This window comes from Spea bombifrons, chromosome 1, assembly GCF_027358695.1.
Source record: "Spea bombifrons isolate aSpeBom1 chromosome 1, aSpeBom1.2.pri, whole genome shotgun sequence".
In the NCBI taxonomy this organism is placed as follows: Eukaryota; Metazoa; Chordata; class Amphibia; order Anura; family Pelobatidae; genus Spea; species Spea bombifrons.
Genome location: NC_071087.1, coordinates 107,788,291 through 107,806,014, shown reverse-complemented (window position 1 = coordinate 107,806,014; position 17,724 = coordinate 107,788,291). Strand labels below are relative to the sequence as shown.

General features: G+C 37.6%; 1 protein-coding gene across 1 annotated transcript in view; it reads left to right on the top strand.

The window, feature by feature from the left end:
* Positions 1-459: 459 nt before the first annotated feature.
* Positions 460-17,724, top strand: part of CDC42SE2 (CDC42 small effector 2) — a 40,493-nt gene continuing 23,228 nt past the window's right edge. The window contains exon 1 of the mRNA XM_053467855.1: positions 460-770. The gene's annotated coding sequence lies outside the window, so the exon portion shown is untranslated. The remainder of the gene's footprint in view (positions 771-17,724) is intronic.

The window sequence follows — 17,724 nt, the reverse complement described above, 5'->3', positions numbered from 1 at the left end:
TGGGCATTGCTTCCATCATGGTATACCCACATATATACTATACATACTTTATTTTTCAAAACTCTATCTATCTATCTAGCAATCATTTGACTATCTATCTATCTATCTATCTATCTATCTATCTATCTATCTATCTATCTATCTATCTAATCATCTATCTATCTATCTATCTATCTATCTATCTATCTATCTATCTATCTATCTATCTATCTAATCTGTGTGTCTATTTATCCCACTCGTTACCATGGAGCCATTTTTGTTTTTTCCTGACACCATGAGAACAGGAGGGGAGGGGGCGGGTGCTAGCCCCCTCGATGATCTCCCCCCAGTGCAGTGACTATTAGCCCACCACCTGTGGCCACTTTGTGTAGTGCAGGGAGGTGTCCGCCCCCTGCCCCGCCCCCGCCCCTGCTTTGTCTCCTCCCAGCTCTGCAGCCGTGATCGCTCACTGACTCAGACTGAGGGAGGGGGATATTTCAAGCCATTCAATTACCCTCCAGCAGCCATCTTCACTTCCTTTTCCCATCACTACCCTCCCTTTCGCTCCTTTCCCCGTACTCCAGGCGGGCGGCGGATCTGTATGTGCCCCCGGTGCTCCTGCAGCAGAGAGGGAGACATTGGTGCGGTGTGCGCTGCTTTCCGAGCTGTGCGGGGACATCGGGACCAGATACCCCACATCCCTCCCTCCATCCATCAGCAGCCGTCCTGCATCCCCCACCCAGACAAGACTGAAGCCAGGGCAAGGTGGGCACACTCGTGAATGTGACCGGGTAAGTGGCTTCCTCAATGCCCAGGCGATCATTAGTCCAGCTGCAGACAGCTAAATTGTATCCACGCTTCCTCCATCCTGTGAATGAATCGGGAGAGATCGCTTTATTACTATGGCAGACGCAGGGTGAGCTGAGCAGCAGCATCCCAGATCATGAGCCTGTAGGCTGTCCTTGGATCCCCTCTGGCTCCTTTATTTTTTTTAGGGTCACTGGTTATGGGGGACTGGGGAAGGGGGCTGCACTTATACAGCTCTGCCTTGCACTATGTCTCCATTTTACTGCTTTCAAGACACCCATAATAGACACTAGTATTTATGTATGGATGACACATTCTAATGTGTATGTATGCTTTGTATGAGTATGTATCTATGTGTGTGTGTGTGTGTATAATATATATATGAGATGTATTTATATATCTCACATATATAATGATAGATATATATATATATATATATATATATATATATATATATATATATATATATATATATATATATAACTATATGTGTATATGCACCACAGACACGTGTATACCACCATACAGAAAAATAGCACAGTTATATCCATATGCACCATGGAAGAAATGTGGTAATAAGTAGCCACATATGTGCACATTTTTAGTGAGACACATGACGGTTTACTTAGTGATCCATACTCTATGCTCCCCGGCAGCGGGATAGAAGATGGCAGCTTGCATAGACACACACACACTTTGTAAAGGAATATACTTGCATGTGATGACGGGCTGGATTATTGAACTGATCGTATTACTTTGACAAGAGGGCCTCGTATATAGGAATCCCATACCCCAGCACCGAGTGACAGATGTCACGCTCACGCTGTGTTTATATATAATAAAGGCGTTGGTATGCGCTTCTGTCCCTTTTCCCAGGCTGTTCGGAATATGTGTGAGGATTATTTATGAGGGTACCGCAGGCACATCATGTATGTTATAACTGTTTTAACATCTCCGACACCTTTAATTAATCACCCCCAGTATCCCTTTACCTGTACCCTCCCCAAATGAATAACGCAAGCCTTACAGCCAATTCAAATACTAAGCCTTACTGACATGTATCACATGCAATGGTATATAGGTGATACAGCATCAGGATCCATCCACGTATTATTCATATAATGACCAAAACCAACCCCAAGGAGCTTAGCTGGCCCTGTATAGAGTATTGATAAATCAGTGTGACTTGAAAGTCCCCTTACACTTCAATTAGGAATGATACAGGGCCAGCATGGAGAAACGTGCCCTCCTTAATGAGTAATGAAGCGAGGGAATCCACAACACTTCCTCAAACTCTCTTTAGTGTATAAACCCCTTTGGCATTTCTTTGACTCCCCTTGTTCCCAATTTAAATGGAGTAATTAGTTGTAGCGCTTAAGTAGCTCGATGGTTCACGTGTGTCTTTACTGCATTAAAGAATCCAAGAGTGAAATGTATTATGGTTTTCACATGATATATACCCCACGGTGTATAATATATATATATATATTTATTTATTTATTATATATAATAAATGTGATACTGCAGATAACTGCTGTTTTAACAAGGTCTACATGTTTTCTGTTCTGTGCCTGCTAAACCGTTACCAAGAGAGGGTGTGAAATCCTGTTTTTCTTAATTCATTTGGAACAGTCACACATTTAATTCTCCGAAGATCCAGTAGGTCTGATTGAAACAATGGTATTAACAGCTGTCCTGATAAGATCCCTCACATCTTTGTAAACATTGGTGAGTAGTGGGTTTTTTTCACTGTATAATTCAATTTCCAATAAACGGGCTCAGAAATAAATAAATAAATAAATGCCTCCATCAACAACGGACCTAAAATTTTACATCTTCTACCAGTTGTGTGCAGTAAGGACAACTATACTGTCATTGCGTAGGCCAGAGACGTATTTACCTATGGTGCAGCCCCAAGGCATGACCCAGGCGCCAAATGTAGTCTATGGAGTCTTCATAGTGTAAATTACGCAACTGGAGAGATTAGAGCTCTTCTGTGGACCTGTGGCCCTAGGCCAGAATATGTGGTTGGTGTAGGGGAATAACCTGCTTATATATCCCTTGTTGTCAATGGAGTTGGCAGTATTGTGGTTGCAGGTCAGCAACATGTGAGATACCCATGTTTCATGAGTCAAAAATAAAATATGCTCGCCCCAGCAGCTATGTGTCCGCAGTAACAGGCTTTCCTCAAATCAGTCGAAAATAATGTGCAACTTTGTCACAGAAGACATCTGTTGACGGGTAAAACATTGACGTGACAATATGCACTGCTAATCAATGGACAAATGCACAACCTCCAAATCCTAAGAGAGTCACCGTTACTTAGGTAGCCTGTAAAGTCTGGAGATCATGCTTGATCACGGATGAGGGATTGCATCTTGCTTTTGCTCATGTATTCCGAGGTCAATTACAGTATGTATCTCTGGGAAGAAAATAATTTCCATGCAGGTGATTATGAACAAACACAGTTTGCCGTAGTAAGGTCACTTATGAAATTACTGAGAAGATATCCAACCCACCGGATATTCATACCTGACCAGCGCTAGTACTTGGAGTTAAGAGCTATTTCAAATGAATGGCCACTGTCTTCCAGGTGTGGAACTGAGCGTGAGTATGAAAAGGTGGCTTGGATTCCGAATTTCTTTCCCTACGGCACAGCTGCTTTGAACGACAGTACGTGGCTGTCTCGTGTTTTGACAAGCGCACGCGTCGCTTGCTTTCTGCGACAGGTGTAGATGCTTTAAAGAGCCAGCGCTTTGAATATTTCCTCTAATGCACTAGTTATACATTTGAGTAAAAATGTCTTTGAACAAATTTCAGATGCAGATAAGAAAACTACGATATTGAAAGGCATGACCGACATATCAGAAGCCATGTTTGAGTTTCACAAACAAACTTGTTCTCACCTAAGTTGTACTAGGAAAGGTATACCAAATTATGTTTCTTGCGGGCATCCTGCGGTCTAAACAAGCATTAGAAAAAGCTTTCCGCACTGGATGACGCAAATAGACAATATACCGCTACCAATAATACTTGGTATTATTGTTAGCTAAATAGTTGCTAAATCACCTATAGGGTGCCTATGACAGTATTTATTATTGAGTAGGACTGTTGTATATTTTGTTGTATTCATTGGATGGTTTTGTAAATACTGTATGCTTACTACACCCCGTACCATGGCATTTGTGCTTAGTGACTCTCTGGGTTGTTTATTGATAATATTTGTAGAAGGAAAGCACATTCATTTTGGGTTCTATAATATCCGTTATCAGGAAAATAATGATGCTGAGGCAAATCCATGTAATGTTGTTTTTTTTCATCCTGCTCACCTTTCATTCATAATACCAACGCACAACTGTTGTGCCATGGCACTCAGTTGTCTGAAGTTTAGAAAGCCCTGTTATAAAAATCCTTAAGTGCACTATAAATGTTACCATTTCGTACAATCAGAACCCTTTCAAGATTCTTATATTGTTATAGCGCTGTGTAATAAGATGGCGCTATGTAAATCAATAAATAATTTCCGCTTGTTTAAGAGAGCTTAAAAAAAACTTTTCGCTGTACTTTGGCAGCAGCATTTGTCGGCCACCTACCACATTTAAGTCACTATTCTACACAGTAGAATAAATAGCATGAATGCCATATTATAGTAGTTGGATATTACTAGGTAGCAAGTAGTAATTGTCAGGTGAACACACAGAGCCCTATCTAATGTTGTCATAAGGTGTGGTGGTGAATGACTTTGTTATGGGAATTCCTTCCCAATAGGATCTGCATACTTTATGTATGTGTAATAAAGTGTGGAATGCATTATATAGTATACATTGCAACACCGACACTGCTGTGTTAGCAGTTTTAAACAGGACCTGTCAGTTACATAGCCTTAAGCGCCATTTAATATATTTATTATAACAAATTATAGCTTTCAATGCTCATCTATCACCATTTTTTCACTTTTATATGCATACCCTAGGTGTCTCATAACTGTGTTTTATAGATAAGCAGCCTAGTTTTATGTAGTATACTCAGTTTATTATTATTATTATTATTATTAGTATACTTTATTTATAAAGCGCCGACAGATTCCGCAGGGATGGTTTATTACAACCTTAAACACTCACTAAAAAGTTACCTGTTCAGAGAGTATATAATCCATACTCTGCAACCTGCATTATTCAAAACAAACAAAACAAAACCAAACTAAAAACGTTTCCCCAACTTCGTGATCTTCAGGTCGCTGATTTCTTTATTATATTTTATTGAATTGTTAAAATTGTTAGGATTGTTGTCGTGATTTTTTTTAAAATTAATTTCCCATCATTATACTCCTATATGTGACTCCAGTAAAAGCATTTTGTCACACGTGGATCTCTCTGCCCTTGTGACTGCTCATCCTTATCTTATTATACAACCTTCTCCGCTCATCATAAAGGGCTCCCTAAAATCCTACACTGTTAGGTGTTTTTAAAAACTCTGTAAGAACCGTAAAGCTTAAGATTCCGTGACTGTCTGCACGCGTGAACCTGGTTTGCATGGGCAAACGTTTAATTCATTTAAAAAAACATTTTCCTGTAGACTATAGCATATGCAAAAGAAAAGAAAAAAAAAAACAACCCACATTTTGCATTTTTTAGGTGCCTCATCCTCGTCACTTCTAGGTTTGTCATAACCGGATGTCGGTAATGCCCGTGTGATCAGGAGCTGCGTACAGGAGCAGTTTATAACCACGTCATATGGGTGTTCGGTTAATACGCATTATTCTTAGTGTGAATAAACTTGCCTTTTATCGTAAAGTTACACACTTTCTTCGATAATAATGTAATTTGCATTTTGTTACCGGAGAGCAATCTTCATGTAAATGTGAATAAATATATTAAAAAAAGTGAAAAAAATATTAAAACCCTATTTCCATGCACGTACATTCTATACTAGATATCCATTCAATGTGTGAATTGACCAACTTCCTAAATAACCTATAAAATGAAAATGCAGGGATGCCCAAGGAAAAGTGAATTTCTGTCTAAAACGGCCTTTCTTCAAATATGTCCGATTCCCAGCCAATTAGTCCATGCTTGAGACAAATAGTTTAAATTGTTTGGAATTGCAGCTAATGTGTATTTAAAGACAGCGGGCATCTTATCTCTCATCACAGAAGCAATTTTGTTTTGGTTAAAACATACAAAGTGTATTACAGTCTACACTTAATTGTTGGCATATGTTATATGTTTTATTTTGTTAATGTAGGTGACATCGTATAAACATATTCAATTTTTACTTGGCTCCTGGGATAAGACAAGCAATTATTTTTGTTTGGGGAAAAAAATATTTTTTTCCATTGCATTAGACAATTCTCTAAAAGTAAATAAATACATAGACCATTATATTTACCATTGGATAATTGACAAAACCCTATTATTTCAGGGGACACCCTGTAAAATTATTAGGAGTGGATCTTTTACCCATGAAAGACAGTTACTATAGTAGGACTTTAGTAGGAAAATGTACCATTGTGGAATGAATTTGAATAAAAAATTTCAGAGGAATAATATTTGTTTTCCTAATTTATTTAGGAATGTACTTTGTGTTAACAATAAAGAATAAGACCAAATTGTTGGTTGGCTGTCGGTTTCCAATTAAGTTGTCACACACGCAAAATGTGCCAGAAATGAGTATTCTGCAGCATTTATTTGCTTTATGATTGTCCTCTTTTTAGAGGGTAGATTTTAAAGAGAATAATGTTTTTGTTAGAGGAGTTAGAATTTATATGGTTTAAAAACTTTCAATCTTTAGTGGTTATCTAAGCTGTGATAAGTACTTGGATATATTTGTCCTATGCGCAGCGATACGCAGCCATGTTTCTAGAAGTTCCTTGATGGCAGCAGAGCTTTCCCAAAAATGAAAATAATCCTTGTGATTTACAGAGGGCTTTTTATTACCGTTAAAGCTCTATTAATACATCACTGGCAGATGTCTTCATTAACACTCTCTATAGGGCCCTGAGGTCAGATCAAGCAGTGTCTAGCGGCATTACATTAAGTGATTGTCTATAGAAAAACTGTTCTATACACCAGAGACACTTCTCAGATTTGTGAACATCTTGCAGCTGGAAGGGTCAGACATTACAGATTTAATTCAGAATTCCCCTTAGATGGCTTCGACTGCGGACCTTTTTGTAGTAATAAACAGATTTTGTATATTTATATTCTTTTATATACATTTTATTCACACTTTGTATATGGGGTTATGGTGCTGTTATTATCTGCAACATTTTTCAAGTCCCAATTACTCTGCTAAACCTATCACACAAACAGAACATAAAGGTTGTTGCCATATTATCTGATTGCCTTCAGCAACCTTACTAGTGACATTAACCTAAAAAAATATTAAAATGAAAATGTATTCTTGGAGATTTAAGGTAAACCAATTACCGGTTGCAGCAGAATGTTCTGAAAGCAAAACTTTAGGAAAATAATAATAAAAAAAGTTTGGTTGCATTTAAGATACTGGCTGTTTTTAGGCCATGGTTTCTTTACAAAGTGACATATATATATATATATATATATATATATATATATATATATATATATATATATATATATATATATATATACACATGCTAATTTTTCTCTTTCCTGTGATATCAGAAGGAGAGATTTAATCAACCTTCATTGCTTAGCATTGACGTGTGACTGTAAGTTCTAGAGGGTAGGGCCCTCAACACCTTCTCCCTGTGTAAATATAATTTTAATAACATTATTGCTCAGTGCTGTGGAATTTGTTAACTCTAGATAAATAATAAGTTATAAAGTGCCTGTAATCAACCCACAGTGTAAGTGTCATACATTTTTGAGCGATCGTAAATTTGATCTAGATTACATTTCAAAGAAACATATTTTCATGATTATACACACGCGCTCGGGATATTATGTACTGAATGATACAGCTAAAGTGTCCAGCTACTGGTTGCAGAACACCAGGATTGCTGTAAATGGGACTACAGTTCTAAAATCACTTCAGAGCCACAAAATATGATGGCATTCTATAAATCAATAAATGTATTATATGTTTTTATATAGGGCTATTATATTCCGTAGGGCTTTACAATTCGCAGGTTACATGATGAGATAAGTCTGCTCCAGCCAGAAACAACTTGTTCTGTGCTGTCTGAATATCAAGGAAACATGTTATAGTTCATAGAATATATGAAGCAAACAAAATTGCAGGGTTGAAGTCAAACATGAAGTAGACAAAGCCTATGCAAAAGACTTCTTGGTGCTTTATCCTTCTGTTTATACCAATGGTATAATAGTAAAAGAATTCTGTGTATGTGTTTTTCAGTAGTAGAAATATTATTTAGGATCTGTTACAGTTGAAATTATTACGTGTTTCTGATCTATTGGTTAAATGGTCATGTTTGCTCAGTCTGCGTTCAGCTGAGACCTAAGAACTGCTGAAACATCGCCAGCGCCCAGCACAGTTCTTATGGTTCATGCCAGTTAAGTATTCTTAATTACTGAAAAATGTACGACTCCCGGCTGCTCTGCCAGGCTCTTAAGCATTCTTGGAATAGGCTTCTCTCCTTTTTATTTTTTTTTGCCCTTTATCAGAAGTACAATGTTAAGATGAACCTGCCAAGTTTGAATAAGTAAGTAACTGTGGTGGAAAATGTGGTACAGTAATTGTGGCAACCATGGTTAATGCACAGAATCTTTTTTTTTTTTTTTTTTTTGTACTCTTACAAAGATCATACCTATTGTAACCAAGGTATTTAACAGTTTAATACAGCAAGTAAATTGTTCTTTTCTGCCATTAAGTTGTTTCTGAGCCACAAGCTGTTTTCTCAGGGTGATGGCACCGCCATTTTACCCGCATTGATCAGATCACCAACTGTTACTCATTGCTCCTAAACGAGTAGAGGGGATGTTAACTAGGTCCTCTGTACTGTTTGTGAGCCAAAACAAGAGAACGGTTAACATGGTAGATCTGCTAAGGATTATTTGTTTAACACACTGTGCAGCTGATGGTTTTTTTCTTTCTCAGTGGAAGAGCACCTTGTTATAAAACATTATCTAAACTCCTATACTCACTAGCCAAGATTGGGGCAGGATGACCCTGAGTAACGACCAGCGAAGCCAGCTTTGTTGGCGTCTAATCTCATGGTTCTGCTGAGACTGTGTTTGGCCTGCACCTATCTTCCCCCATGCGTGTTCATTAATGGTAGCTTACATGAAACACGGAACACCAGTCTGTTTGGGCCTTACAAATGGTTCATATTTGCTGTCAAATTCTATGTTTTCTACATTTCTAAGTCTGAACAATAGGCCAAAGGGGCACAGGCATTGTAATGGTCACTTTAGCGTCAGTACTGCCCTAGCAATATATCAATTTAATTGCCAAATACCTGGTTATATCTTTGTTTTTTTTTTTGTGTTTTTTTTACCAGGCAACTCTTTATGTATTTTATGGATAGTAATAATTGTGTGCAAGTAGTGACGCGGTAGTTTTTCCAGAAACAAATTAATTTGTTGACGGCCAGATCGCACCATGCCGCTTGTGTAATTTTCTGTATTTTCAATAATGTAGCCTTTAAAACAAATCATGTTTTGTTAAGATACAAAATACAGTTACAAAAAAAGCTTGCCTTTTTTTTTGCCTTTGCTGGAAATTACCAATGTTTTTTTTTCCTTTTTTTTTAGTTTTCAGTGATAAAATTAGTTATTTTGAATTCAGGGCAAGTTATTTGCTCTATATATATACCTTAAGGAAATGCAATGTACAATTTCCAAGGTTGTCCTGCGGTTGTTCATAATACTGGGTTGGAGGAATTCTACACAATTGACCTACACAAGACACATTTCCTTGAAACACAAACGGTTACATGTCGCCAGCATTACACAGGACGTGAGGAATGTTTGTTATTGTATAACGTAGTTATTATCAAATTGTGTATATGTGGTTTCTTTGAACCCTTTACGTACTGAAACTAAGAAATCCAAACTTTCCTAGAAAATCCATCACATCACAAACAGACACCACCTTTTTAAATTAATAAAAATATTGCGCTGCATATTAACTACAGTATATCTGTGTTCTAGCTCTGTAATCTTAGCCCAAACATCCTGCCTTATTGTAAAGAGTAGAATGGCTCAGTCTTAATCTCCCAGACACTATGGGTAAAGGGATTTATTATGGGTGAAGGGACGATATTAGCGGTATCGTATTTAAAAATTTGGGCAAGGTGGTGAGAGTTCCTTCACCCAACTGGACGCTTTGAAAGTCTATAGAGGAACGGACATAACTAGTATTGCCGTAAATAATTAGAGTGGTGTTTGGGTAGAGGCAGTCACCCAAAATATAACATTACTGTATACAGCACTGTATGTAATGCTCAAGGGAAGATGCGTGTTGTTTCCCCTTTAAAGACCATCTAAAATGGAATTTCTGATGCTGTTTTGTAATTTTTTTTTCAGCTGCCAGAAAGTGTTCTGGCAACTTTCTGTAAGAAAACAAACAACAGCAAGAAAATAAAACCAGACATGATGGCAGGGAGCATTGCTGAACGGTTAAGGCATTTTAGAATATTGACAGCACATGGATTCCTGGCAAGTTAGATCATTTTATGAAAGTATACTTAGAGGAATAGATTCCCTTTTTAATGACCATAAATACTGAATTCCATAGCATTATTTAAGATCATTGGATGTTTTTTAAAGTGTTTTCCAAAAAAGTTACATGCAAGCAGAATTGTACAGTACAATATAAATAGAAAAACCCATAATATTAAAGTGAACAGATATAAACTCAATTGTTTAAAATATGTATGCAACATATATGGTTTCTCTATCTTGATTTTTGGCGAGCTCCCTACTCACACCTTGACCCACACAAATGAGTTTATATACGTTGTGTAGCCAGGTTGCTTCTTAAAAAAAATAAAAAAATAAAAAAAAAATTGTACCGTAGTTATGTTTATGAGGACATGTACCCATGCCCCTAAGGGATATTAAAGGTTACGTTGGTTTCAATTAACCCTAGCATGTGGCAGTCATGGCACCCCATGAAGCCTCATGACTTATATGAGCTTTGTCATAGCAGAGAGCACACCCATGTGCAAAGGAGGTAGATGTGGAAAGTGTGAAATGTGTCTACAGTTGGTTTCATTCCATGCAGACTTCCAGTTCCTCTATTACACAATAACTTGTGACAAGCACCTGTTTGCATAAAGTTAGTCCATTTGGGGATACCACTTAGATTGCCAGAATTAACAAATTCTTGTGTCTGGTTTTGCAATTCTTATCTATCTCACCAGATTACTAAGAATCCTTTTATCAGGATTGCTTTCCCATGATGCAAAAATGGAGAATCCTGATGAGCACCAACTGATATTGTTGCTAGCCCTTAATGACCCTTCAAAGTGATCTATACATCCTGAGATCTGTATTAAATGTAGCACAACTAATATTTATTTAATCACTTTCCTGTCTTAAGAACAGGAAGTTAAGACGCCTTTCACTGTAGTGTACACAGTGGGGGTTTTACCTTCGTGGCCACCCTAGTCCCCTCCACCTGCACGGACAGCATCTCCAGTACAATAAGACGCTGCGCGCCTCTTTAATAAATGGAGTGCCAGGATATGTAGCCTTTTAATGGAGGCTGTTAGGCCATTTTGTGGTGGGACACAGGGCGGGGGGGGGCTTGATCGCCTGAGATCAGCCTAGGCCTGGAAACATATCTGAGGATACACAAACAATGTGTTTCTAAACAAATGGGTTGCTCACCATAAGAAAGCACCATCACACAGATTTATTTGGAGTAAAATAAAGGATTTGGGAACATGACTGATCTGCTGTTAAGTTCTTATTTTTTTCACTACCTAATGTGTTATTCCTTTTAATGCTATTGTATTACACAGCACTGGCAATACTCTTTGATTGATTAGATGAGCATGTAAGACTATTATTTCTGTTGTAATGTATATCTAGGAGATCATTTATTCTGGGTTGTGACGTTTTTCACAAGCTATACACCAGATCGTGACAGTCTTGCGTTTAATGCGAGATGATATCTCATCTCCATAGCAACATGTGATGTGGGAGTCAATGATGGAGTCCCTAGAATTATTACTAATACCTTTCACGGTTAGAAATGCCGTGTACGATCTCAAATGACAATAGAATGTAAAACTGCTTAAGTAACAGTGTATTGCTCTTGGCATTTTAGTTAAAACCTGATTAGTTCATTAAATGAGTCATATATGCAATGTGATCTTTATTTTAGGTTTTTGATATAATCTATGTTTTTAATTTCATTTTTATTTTAATGAGACTGTTTAATTTTCTTTTCTAACTGATAAACGTAGTTTTATTTCTGTTACTGGCTAAATTAAGTTATACATTTTATATACACAAATATAAATACTATATAAATTATAAAAATGCGTTTGCATAAATCAAACTGAATAAATAAAGTTCTTCTAAACACTTAAGTACATAAATAGCTTTCAATATGGCACAATGTTACAAAAAGGCTGGGTAAAGCCAAAAAAGTGTCCCTCTTAGGCTATTTAAAGTATCGTTTATGTAATTCATACGGTTTATAACCGTTACTATTAAGTAACTTGCTCTTTCCAACAGAGAAAAGGCCCTTTTATATTGTATTTTTTCTCCTCTGAAAGTTTACTTCCAAATAAAACCTATTTTATTGCTTCTGTAGCAAAATCCTATTAGTGCCTGCTTTGGTGTCATTAGGTTTCTAGGATTTTGTTACGAAAGTAGAACCTTTTAAATTCTGTAGAAAGAAGTACTTTAATCACAATATGCATATTTGTCTTTTCCATATACACTGCCCCAGCCTGCCATTGAAAATGTTTGCAGTAGCAAATGCCTACACTTTCACGACATGCTTGGCCTCTATGGTTGTTTCTGTTCCTGACAAACAAGGCCCTGTTTGTTTTCTAAAAGCATCATTCTTGTAAGATATCCCAGCTCGTGACCAGAGACTCATTATCACACAGAAATGGATTGCACTTTTTTTTTTTTTTTTTTATATATTTTCAAAATTTAAAAAATAGAACATACATAGAAAACGTACAGAACACAAAGCATAGAGAAACGAAAATAACTATACAAAGCAAAAAGAGGTAAGAGGAAAAAAAAAAATAATTCATGTTATATTTCAACCAACACCGTGATCCTTAAATTATGATTGTTAGATTACCGCCATTGCCTAGCTAGTCTCCCATTTATTAATATAAACTTTTTTGGATCATGCGATCTTTTGTAAATTTTGGAGAGACTGTCACACTTGTGATGAGGGCAAACCCTCCTATCAGTGTTCTCTGACAGACGTGTGATTAATGAGCTTCTCACCAGGAACATGTCCTCTCTACCCTGCTGATAATGAATACATGTAGACATTATAAAGCAAATGCATTCATGGTTCCAACATTGCTTGACATGAGCTTCCAATACCATAAAACATACCTTGTTCATGCCTGGCAATAAAAAAGAATTAGCCTTAACGACAGAATTAGCAGATAGCTTCAAGTGGCCAACTTGTACGTGAAAAAGCATTAAGTGAAATGGATGCACGGCATATAAAAATAGCTCATGGGTGTTTACTAAAACAGTCTAGACTGCATTTGGCACGTTTTCCATTAATATGGATGGCTTTTAAATTGCTGGTCGTATCAATCCATTCATTGCCCTGAAATCTTCTTTTTTTTGGAGGGGATCAGATGTTTGATGGTGGAAATAATGCAAGCGCAAGTCCATAAATGCATATTCATGATTTATGTATTCATCAATCTTTTATAATGAATACATTAATTCACTGAAATACTGTAAGGGCTGAATATGATGCATATATTTACATTTTTAGAGGTTTTTCTTTTGTTTTGTACAATGTTATCTTGGGAGCATCCTCAAAGAAAAAAAAAAGAATGTCTTCCATATATTAACAGGAAAAGTATTCACCTTTATTTTTCTGTGTTCGCAGCACTAGACCTTGGTCATCACTCATTTTAATCTGCATGATTATTGTCCATTTGGTTATGTGTTAAGTTTCTAATTGTTAAGTTGATTGGATGGGTGAATGATGAGAAGGGACAGGATAAAATAATAGTATGGGATCTGTCACAAAGTCCATGTTTCATTGAACACCCAATTGTCAAAAACTGATTTGTTAGATTAGTGTCATGTGTTACGCGAAGGTCATTAATCATGTGCAACATACAACGCAGGATCGATATTGACCTATATTGCATCACGGTGCCATGCTTTATGGAGTGAACGCAGCCCCTTATCTTGCCAAGTAGTATTAAAAAAAAATGCAGATGCGTGTTGTCATTTGCTAAACTAATTTCCAGCGTGGTGGTTAATCACAAATTAATTGTACAGCAAGTGTATGTGTTTTTTTGACCCTCAATTAATTATGTACTTTATCTCCCAAAGCGATAATTTGTCTTGCTAGTAGCAGCAGAATTGGTTCAGAAAAGTGCACTAGATGGAGAAATGAGTCTCCGTCAATAATGCCTTAATTGGACTAAGCCACGGAAAACCGCAGAATGGGTGCTGCTACCCCCATCTTGTTGTCAGAATAAAAATAGTGTTTTATAGAAATAAAATGGTTGTACGAAATAAGTGGAAGGAAAAGAGACCAGGGCAACAGTACTATTTCACAAAAATAGCACACTATAAAACCCATTGAATTTTAATTAGGAGGTGGTAAAAGAAGACGTGCCCCGCAGCCATGATTTGCCTTGGGTACTAAGGACACACAGTGTCACATTCTGTTTAGTCTATATACACCCTGATCTCTCCCCTTATAGTTTTAGCGTTTGAGATCTACTTTGATGGTCCTGTGTTTCCAGAACCAGACTACAATGTATCAGTGATTACAGGTCATTATTGAATCTAATCACGGTGCCCGACGGAGGCTTAACCCGGGAGCAAAATCTGATCATTGCCACAATGATCACATAAAGATATTCTTTTGAATGGGAGGAATCTTTATTTATTTTATATTTCTAGAATGAGCTTTTAGTGTTGTTACAACTCGTCACTGAGCTGAAGGAGCTGCTTCATGTATAAAATATCTTTTACCTGTTAATTTTATTCTAAGTAAAGTCCTGAAGCAGGATGCTGGTTTGCACATGGGAATGAGCAGCTTGGCAGCTGCCTTGTACCTGCCTGACACCTGGAATAGAGCCATTACTGTGCATTGGCTGTCATACACTATATGGCACACTCCGTGCCCTGGAGAAATCATGTTAGACACTAAACTGTGAAATACTGTAAAAAGCAGCAAAGTGGAAATGAAACTTGGCAACTCTGGATGTTTCATACATAATACTGTGCAGTCAGTGGAGTATTCAGGTTCAGTCTAGGGCAGCAGCAGCAGTCTCTTTGCCACCAGACTGGGGGGGATTGCCCTGTTGGGTGACAAGACTCCCTGGTGGGCCAGCGTCCAATAGGCTGGTTACGATGGAGATTTCTGTTCTCACCAACCAGCCCATGTGGAGGACTGTATCTAGCCAGTACAGCCTACATAGCATGTTGTTCCCAAGGGTCAGGCTTAGGGTAGTGCCAAAGATAACTACATTGCTGTGTTTGGTTATATATATAGCGTTGGAAAGCCATGTCTCTTAAAATATGTATATGTTTGTTATATAGAGCAGTAGTTTGGTTCCTTGCTTTTGTGGACCAGGGCTCTTCACTTGATTTCATGAATAGTTGTCATACATTTCGTTACATGTGAAGTTTGCAGCTGTGGATTTAGCCACATTTTAGTTTTCTGGTCATCCCCTAAGATTTTTTTGTTTTTTTGTTCATATTTTGGTCGTATATATGTATGTGATTTCTGGATGAAATTGTATATAGTCTTGAAAAAGGTGGGCCACAATTTACCACATATGTATTCATTATGGCAATAGTTTGTCAATTTTATTAAAAATACACCAAGCGCTTAAGGATTAAACAATAGTCAACATCTTGGGGATTATTTCTTTGTTTACATTTTTTAATTTTTTTTTTATTTTAATTGTATCTCAATCTGTTTTTGGTGAAAAGCAAAGTTTGAGGTTGCCTTTGATTTCGAAAAAAAACTAGCACTCGTCTGTGCGAAGGCACATTTTGAAATGTGTTCTTTAGAGACTGTCCCTTTCATTACCTGATTTCCAATTCTTTTGTAGTCACAATAAAGTAAGGTGACTATTGTTCATGGGCATTTTTTGTTTGTTTTGTTTCAGCAGGAGCAGTCTGCAGATGGGTGTAGAAGGGATGAGGGGGATGCCACAGTGTCCTCACTGTTTGTGTGTATGTGTGTTCGCATAATGAATGTCTTTGTGCCCCCACTCATGCATTCTAGCAGGCACTAATGGTGCAGCTGCAACCTTAGCAACACAGAAAAGAAAAGCAGAACAAAAAAACAGGCAGCTTTCCAAGCACAAAGCATAGCCGTGCCTTCAGCCAGACAAATCAGTCCAGTGAACTAATGTGAAATCCAACAATACCAAGAATGCCCCGTTCCATGCTACATGAAACAGCTAGGAGGTGCCTCTTATCTTGATCTTCCGTTTTTTTTTTTTTATTGGATAAATCGTACTGCGCTGGCTGCCATGGTGATTAAAGAAAATATCATATGATGCACGATTTACATATAATGGGGACGCATCATGAACTGGTATAAAATAACAAATCATGTGTTAAGCGTATTGCTGCAACCTTAGCCCGGTGTATTTTACCTCAGCTGAAGCAGACCGTTCAAAAAGCACTTTTTGAACACGTAAATTGAACAGCAAATTTACAGTAAGGTAACTGTTTTGAGCTGCGTACATGCTCTTCAGATAACTTTCACACCGAAGGGTATATGCTTTGTTAATAGAGAAGAAAATTCTATTGAATTAATTTCTTAGCTGTTTGACGCTTTCCGTTTAAGTACTTATTTGAGCTTGTTTGTTATCAAATCCTTTCATTTATTTGATTGTTTCCGTGTCTGGTCGCCTGTGTGGTTATATTAGCGTTGTCAGTATTGTAATCTGCTGGAGTGATGAGGGTTTCTTCTGTAGATGGAGCGGTCGGAAGGGAAACGCTGTCTGTCTCATTAATAACCCAGCAGCTAGGCAAACTCTTAGGGCATCATTAGGCGTAGAATAGGCAGCTCTAGTACGTGCATACATGGCAACAAACCACATGTGATTAAGGAGCGCACTAAACTAGCTGTCGGGGGGCTATGAGAATTCTTGTCTTCCACTAAATCCATACTGTTTTGCAACGATGTGGACTTAAGCTGGTGTGCCAGACCTGTGCTTTACTTTGATTGCCAAGTGGTGACCATGACATCCTTCTTCTCTCTTGCACTTCCAGGGTTGTTGTTAGTAAATTTAATTTGTATTGTTCCTAACACTTCCAATCGACAAGAAGGCACCTACCTGTGTGTAATTGGAGAAAGTTCCACTGCAGTGCTAGCGCATATTGTCTTTAAGGTATGTCTGTACAAACCCATTAGCCAACCAACATTCAGATGTCCCCAATGATATCAACCCCATCATTCCCCTGAAATTACAATAGACCATTGCTGATTGTTTGAAACCCATTTTTGCCTTGATTTGCCACGGTGGTGGATATGTGTATTTATATTTTAGGATATGAAAATGGGCACATGAAGAAAGATCTCTTAGACACCAGTCTCTCTGAATGTGTCCAGTCAGGATTTAAAATTGCCATGATAAACATCATTCCTGCCAGTTGTTGTGTCCCCAGTGTACAGACATTGAAGAGAATCTGGTACCATCTCAGGTAGACTAACAAGAGAGGTCTAAACTGTAAGGAGTCAGACTGAAACAAAGGCTTTGTCATGGGGTCTCCTTAGCAATTATCTACTTCTCCATCTGTCTGGACCTTGGAGGTCCCAATCTACAAGAATATTAAATCTAAACCT